Below are 7,668 nucleotides of genomic sequence, written 5' to 3'. Positions count from 1 at the left end.
TATCAGGGACTTTAGTTGATTCACTGGCTCGATCTCTGTGAGATCTTCTTCTTCTTATTTTTTGGGATCCTCACTTTTTTCAACTCGTTGCTATAGAATAGAGTCTTCAGCTATTCGATAGAGGTCCCAATCATAAAGAGAAAGTAGGTTGGGCTAGAATGTGAAAGTCTAACGGCACAATTCCGCATTTCCCTCAATATGATTTTCCCACATCAATGGTCTTCCCAGTTAAAATCGAGTATAATAAGACCATTCGCTCTAATGAGATTGTAGTCCTATGTGAGCTAGGCATAAGGCTGAATCGGATGAAGTAGAACCATACTTTTGCGAGTGGTGTCAATTATTCTCTTCAACAAGTGTGGATTCCTTGTTTTGACACAGTCAACTTAGAACCTGAAACTGTAAGTTCCTCGAGAATTTCTTGCAAATTGTCAGACTATATATTGCTCATCAAGGAGGAATATTCGTCGTTTTCGAAATGAGGAAATTCAAAGAACTCATTAATAGTGTTTGAAGTTATTGGTACCTTGATTCTGCGAACTAGAACTTTCGTCAACTCGCTTGAGGTTAAATTTGTATAGAATTCGCACACTAACTTCCCATCCACACTAGGTCTCTTCTCACAAAACAACTCCCAATTGAGAGTTTCAGCAACCTGACGAATACACGCCATAAAACCAATATAGTTGCCTTCTTTCAATGTGAAACCTTTCTCTGGATGCATCTGTTGATTCTTGAAGTTACTCTTGTAGCTTGCTTTGGCTTCCTCACAGTGGAACTTGTTTTGTGATTCGTCAATTTGGGTAGATGCCCGAGTTCTCTTGCGAGGCATGATTAACCTGATCATTAGATGGTAACAATTATTTTCTCAAAAATTTAATTAATATAAAATATTAATAATTCAATAAATTGAAAAATTAGATAATTAAATTAAAATTTAGGAGAAAAATTGGTCTTACCACCTTTTTTTTGTAAAACTTAAGAGCTCTTAAGAAAAATAATTTTGAATCAAAAGATGGCAAATTAGAATAGGTTGAGGGGTTTTTGGCTAAGGATGGGTGAAAGGGTGGTGTGCCGCTCGGGTATGCAAGGCAGCAGCGCGCAGCAGGGGATGGATGTGAGCAGCGTGCGGATCATTGAGCAGGCCTGGTGTGGGAGCGCACGGGGTGTTGCTGACCGATCAGCTAAGCGATGTTGTGGCTAGGGATTTGTTAGGAGGTTTCGGCACTTAAGGGTTTTGGTGTTTTTGGATGGAATGGTGTCTGAATGAAAAAAAATAAGAATAGGTGGGTGGAATTTATAGTGAAAGGCGTAGGAGCTAGAGTAGAATTCTTAAAAATTCTAAGTTCTAATTCTACTCAAAGTAAAAAATAATTAATAATTAATATACTGCATATTAAATTATTATTTGCTATTAATTTATTACGATAAAAACTTATCGAATAAAATATGATTAAATTAAAACTAATCCTAACTCTAAATAAATCAAATAATAATTAATATATATTATAATGGATATAATTATATATTAATAATTATCATCTTTTTTATTGAACTAAAATAATTTATTCTAGATGCTTTTTGAAAATATTTAAAAAAAGGCATCTAATTTTAATATTTACAAAAAGAGCAACCAAATTTTTAAAAGTAATTCAATTAAGTTCCTAGACTTAATGAAAATTCAAAATTGAGTTGCAACATAAAACTTGGATAAAAATTGGCCATTTTATTTGAAAAATTAACAATTTATTTTGTCATTTAGGGAATAAGTTCTTGGTAAACTATGTTAAAATCAATTCCCAAGAAAGATTGGAGAGGTCACAAGCCGTCCCGTTTAAGTTCCAATCTCTTAGATAGAATTTATTTAAACATACTCATCCTGAAAATATACCCGAAATCATTTATTAAAACAGAAGAATAAGAAAAATTAAATATCTGATAAAATGAACGAGATTTGATTCTGTTCAATTTTATCAACCCAGTAATGTTTCAAACGTTGAGCATTAACTCGAAAATTACCTCCCTTACCTTGAAGTTCAACAACTCTGTATAGATAGACTCGATTGTACTTGTCATGCCATTTCTTGAGTCTCTCTTTAAGTAATTTGACATTCTCGTATGAAGACATTCGGAATTCTTCTAACTCGTTAAGTTGAAGCATCCGTTTATCTTTGGCACTTTTAAGATCCAAGTTGAGTCGTTGGAGAGCCCAGTAAGCTTTGTGTTCTAACTCCAAGGGTAGATGGTAGGCTTTCCCAAAGACTAACCTATAGGGTGACATCCTGAAAGGTGTCTTGTATGCTATCCTGTAAGCCCATAAAGCGTCATCCAGTCTTTTGGACCAATCTTGTCGATTAAGGCAAACTACCTTCTCAAGTATGCCTTTGATCTCCTTGTTTGCCAGTTTTCTTGCCCATTAGTCTGCGGATGGTAAGCTGTAATGACCTTATGTTTCACTCCATGTTTATCTAATAACCATTTCAACCACTTGTTCACAAAATGGGACCCTTTATCACTGATGATGGCTCTTGGGGTTCTAAACCTTGTGAACACATGTTTCTGCAAAAACTTTATTACGACCTTAGCATTGTTTGTCGGATATGCCTCTGCCTCAACCTACTTGGACACATAGTCTACTACTAATATGTACTTGTGACCAAAAGACGGAAGGAAAGGACAGAGAAAGTCAATACCCCAAACATCGAATAATTCTACCTCAATGATATTTGTTCGAGGCATCTCATTTCTGTTGGTGACATTTCTGACCCTTTGACATCGATCTGAACTCTTTAGGTAAGCATATGCATATTTGAATAGTGTTGGCCAAAAGAATCTGGCTTCCAATACCTTGGCTTCAGTACGTGTACCTCTGAAGTGTCCCCCACTCGGAGCTGAGTGACAATGGTATAAAATTTTATGTACTTCATTTTCTACCACGCATCCCCTGATATTTGATTTGCACACTTTTTAAACAAATACGGTTCTTCCCAGAAATAGTACATCACATCGTGAAGAAACTTTTTCTTTTGATGATACGTCTTATCAATCGACATTAAACCACAAGCTAAAAGGTTAGCAATATCAGCAAACCAAGGGGTATTATGGACATGATTTACCTTCAGTATGTGTTCATTTGGAAACGTCTCTCGAATTGGTATAAGAGGAGAGTTCCCTGCTTGCAGCTCCACTCCCTTTCGATCTTGAATTTCTAGATCGAACTCTTGAAGTAGAAGTACCCATCCGATCAGTCTCGGCTTAGCGTCTTTCTTGGCAAGTAAATACTTAATTGTCGAGTGGTCCGTATAAACAGTCACTTTGGTACCTACAAGATAAGATCGAAACTTGTCAAAAGCAAACACAATAGCAAGCAACTCTTTTTCTGTTACCGTGTAATTCAGTTGAGCTCCTGTTAGAGTCTAGCTCGCATGGTAGATGGGATGAAAAACTTTGTTCCTTCGCTGACGCATGATAGCTCCGACGCGAAGTCATTTGTGTCCCACATCAATTCAAATGGCCAATCCCAGTCTGGTGTGACTATTATAGGTGCCGAGACTAACCGACTCTTCAAATCGTTGAGAGCTCTTAAGCACTCCTTATCAAATTTAAACCCCATGTCTTTCTCTAATAATTTGCAGGGTTTAGCAGCTTTAGAGAAGTCCTTGATGAATCTTCGATAGAAATCGGTGTGGTCCAAAAAGCTTCTAACACCCTTTAAAACCCTGAGTTCAATTCAAAATACTTTTAAAACCCTTTAATAAGAGTTTTGCATAATCAGTTAAATACCAAGAATAACTATCGAGGTCATGTATAAAAACAAGTCTATACTAAATATATCAATAAGCGTCACATCTCAACCATAAAAATATGACATACTGAAAAACTAGCATTTTCTTTTCATAATCATAATCATATACATGCATGAAATTTAGTTCAAAATCCAACCATTCAAACTCATAGAATTTTTCATTTACAATTGCTCATGTCATTTCTCTAAATAATTAACAAATGGAATAATATAAAACATATGAACTACTACCTTTAACAATTCTTTGAACTAAATCAAATATGAATAACCATAAAATTCATTGGTTTGTTAACATAAATTTGCATACTAGATATGTTTTAATCAAATATATTATTTAATTATAAAACCTACTATAGCAACATAAATAAATCGTTAATATTCATTTTCATGAACAAATGAGATGCTTAAAACAATATGTAACACATGTAATCAAAACTTAAAAAGAAAACCATCTCAAAATATTTAAGTCATATATGAAGTTGATTTAATGGATGTTCCATTAATAGGAAACTTTGAGAGCTAGTCTTCTTTTCCAAGTATATAATAGGTACATAACCAATGACTCTTCATAAAAAATTATGTCTCTTCTTAAAAAGTTATTGGAAATTCTTGTTCTTTTCTTGCTTTCTTCATTTCTCCACTTCTGGTGGTGAGAAAATTTATTACGACCATTCCCCATGACTATTATTATAGTCTAATTTACTACATTCATGTCAAAGATTATATTTTCAAATTTATTACATATTATTACATTCTCTTGTGGAATGGTTAGGTTTCATGGTTAAAAACTTTTGTTGAATCATAAGTAAATTTTTTTCATGATGTTGCTATCATAAGAGCACATTTGAGTCATGAAAAGTTAAATAAGTTCTCTCTTGTAAGGTTCTTATCAGCTATATTTTTCCACGTAATTTTAATTGAGAACTTATTCTAAATATTGTAGAGTTATACTTACAATTTAAAAAACTTGCAACTTCAAGTGCATCCAACCATAACAAGCTTTAGATCGATTTATCATATTATATTATTCATAAGTAGATCTTTCACAGTCAAATATTTCACTTTTAACCCTTAATGGGGATGATGACAAAAGATGATTACAAAGATAGTCACAATCAATTCAATTTATAACAAGAGTAATAAATATAAATCAATAACCCAATCCTCTTTTGATTCATATGAAATATAATATTTTCTTCATTCACAATCTTAATATGGTATCCATTATAATGAATATATTTTAAAACTAATTTATTAACCATCACAAATTTTGTGTTTTTAGATATTGGTATATTAGCTCTTCCGGAGCTTTCAACTAATTTTGTACTATCAAATATTGGAATAATATTTGTTTGTTTCATACTAGATAAGATAAATATTTTCTATATGTAATAATAGAATTCATTACTACATTCTAATATCCTTCCTCAAAGAATATTAACAAAAACAAAATATTTGGGCATATATGTGGCCAAAAATATTTCATATCACATTGATAACATAGGTTATTTTTACCCTTTGAAGAGTTATCTTGAGAAATCTCATTGTTTCTATATGTAATAATAGAATTCATTGTTTATTATCTTTAGTTATAATTTAGGTGGCTCCTCGATTGACGCTTTTGGTTGGGCATAATCCTTTTTCTCTAACTCCAAAGATTCAAAGCGGGATTACGGATTAAATCCCCTTTGATTAGCTTCTAACAAAACTGAGTATTCATCCTCCTCTTTATCATTTGGAGGATCTGATGTCAAAATTTGTTCCAATGGATCCTCAACATAATTGAGTTCCTTCTCCATGATTAAATCCTCTAAATCGAACACTGCAGAACAATAAGGGTCCTTCCGGTTGCTTAAAAACGTTAAATGTTACCTGATCATCCTGAACACGCATAGTAAGGTCGCCCTTCTGCACATCAATAAGGGTCCTTCCGGTTGCTTAGAATGGTCTTCCTAGGATGATTAGCACCTCTTTTTCTGCTTCAAAGTCTAGAATCGCAAAGTTAACTGGAAAGATAAATTTGTCTACACGTACCAATACGTCCTTGATTTTTCCTTCTGGATGTGCTAAAGATCGACCTGCTAATTGAAGTGTAACTGTAGTAGGTCTGGTCTAACTTCACCTATCCTCAACTTTCTAAATATTGACATGCGCATCAAGTTGATACTCGCACCCAAGTCACATAGTGCCTTACCACAATATGTTGCTCCAATATTGTAAGGTATGGTAAAACATCCAGGATCCTTCAAATTTGGGGATAATTTGTCTTGAAGATATGCATTGCATTCCTTTGTTAGGGTTACCGTCTCAAATTCTCTAAGCCTTCTTTTTTAGATAGGATATCCTTCATGAATTTGACGTAGTTCGGCATTTGTTCAAGTGCTTCAACCAATGGGATGTTGATATGAAGTTGCTTGAGTAGGTCTAGGAACTTCTTGAATTGAATTTCCTACTTTTACTTCTTAAGTCTTTGAGGGTAGGGTGGTGGAGGTTTCTTTACTGAAACTAGTTGATTCGTTTTCTATGGGAATTCATCATCTAACGGATTTATTCTTTGATCAGAATAAGCTGGTTCAGAAGTTACCTTGTCGAATTTTGCAGATTTAATTTCTAGTGAAACTGGAATTTCAACACTCGGTTGAACTTCCTTTGAGTCTTGAGTGTCAGCTGGCTCCTTCTCAACTTCGACAGAATTATGCTCTAAAGTCTTTCCGCTCCTTAATGTTAATGCTTTATAATGCTCCTTCCCTGGATTCCTCGGATTCTTCGTATCACAAGGTAAAGCACCTTGTGGTCAGTTTTTGAGTTCAGTTGCAAGTTGGCCCACTTGATTCTCCAAATTCTTAGAGAGGCATCATTTTTCGCCATGTATGCCTTTAATAGATTCTCTAGGCTATTGGATGGTTCAGCTTGGGTTAGTTTCTAAGCTTGTTGGGAAAAACCAGGTGGCTGGGTCGTTCTAGGTTGGACATAATTGTTACTGGTTCCTGCCCCTTAGTTACTTCAGGAAAAATTCGGGTGGTTTCGACATGATGGGTTATAGAAATTGGATTGCAGCCCTTGCCTTCTTCGATTTTGGTTCTAGTTACCCATGTAATACATAGATTCTGGGTTCGATGGAAATTCTTTGAACAAATGTCCTTCCCTACAATAAACACAGGCTACATTTTCAAATTGGTTCAGTGGCTGTGCTGCAAAAACTATTACACCCATTAGTAGTAAGATTTTTTAACATTGAGGACATTGATGATACTTGAGATGCGAGTGAAGCAAGAGTGTCTACTTCATGTATTCCAGCGACTCGTCTTCCTGACACTGCTCGATTGGTTGGCCATTTATAATTGTTGTTGGCAATCCTCTCAATGATTTCATAAGCCTCATTATAAGACTTAGAAAGGAGAGCAGCATTAGCAGAAGCGTCCACTACCATCCTCGTGTGAGCATTGAGACCATTATAAAATGTCTCAAGTTGTATGCAATGTGGGATTCCGTGATGAGGGCACTTCTATAATAATTCTTTGTACCTTTCCCATGCCTCAAACAATGACTAATCATCCATTTGTTGGAAAGCAGTGATCTCGTTCCTTAACTTAGCATTCTTGCTAGGCGGGAAATACTTCATAAGGAATTTTTCTACTAACTCTTGCCATGTTGAAATTGAGTTTGGTGGTAATGAGTTCAACCAAGCTCGAGCTCTGTCCCTTAGTGAATATGGGAACAACTTGAATCGTAATGCATCTTCGGGTACTCCGGCTAACTTAAAAGAATCGCTCACCTCCATAAACAGTCTTAAGTGTAGGTGAGGATTTTCGGTAGGCATTCCACTGAATTGGCCCATTGTCTAAAGCATCTGGAACATGACT

The 7,668-nt window shown here is 35.0% G+C and overlaps 1 non-coding gene across 1 annotated transcript; it reads left to right on the top strand.

The window, feature by feature from the left end:
- Positions 1–7,290: 7,290 nt before the first annotated feature.
- On the top strand, positions 7,291–7,397 carry LOC128036342 (small nucleolar RNA R71). Its single transcript, XR_008193140.1, has one exon. It is a non-coding gene; the product is annotated as a small nucleolar RNA R71 (small nucleolar RNA).
- The last annotated feature ends 271 nt before the right edge of the window (positions 7,398–7,668 follow it).

This window comes from Gossypium raimondii, chromosome 13, assembly GCF_025698545.1.
Source record: "Gossypium raimondii isolate GPD5lz chromosome 13, ASM2569854v1, whole genome shotgun sequence".
NCBI lineage: Eukaryota > Viridiplantae > Streptophyta > Magnoliopsida > Malvales > Malvaceae > Gossypium > Gossypium raimondii.
This window is presented reverse-complemented; position numbering and strand designations above follow the sequence as displayed.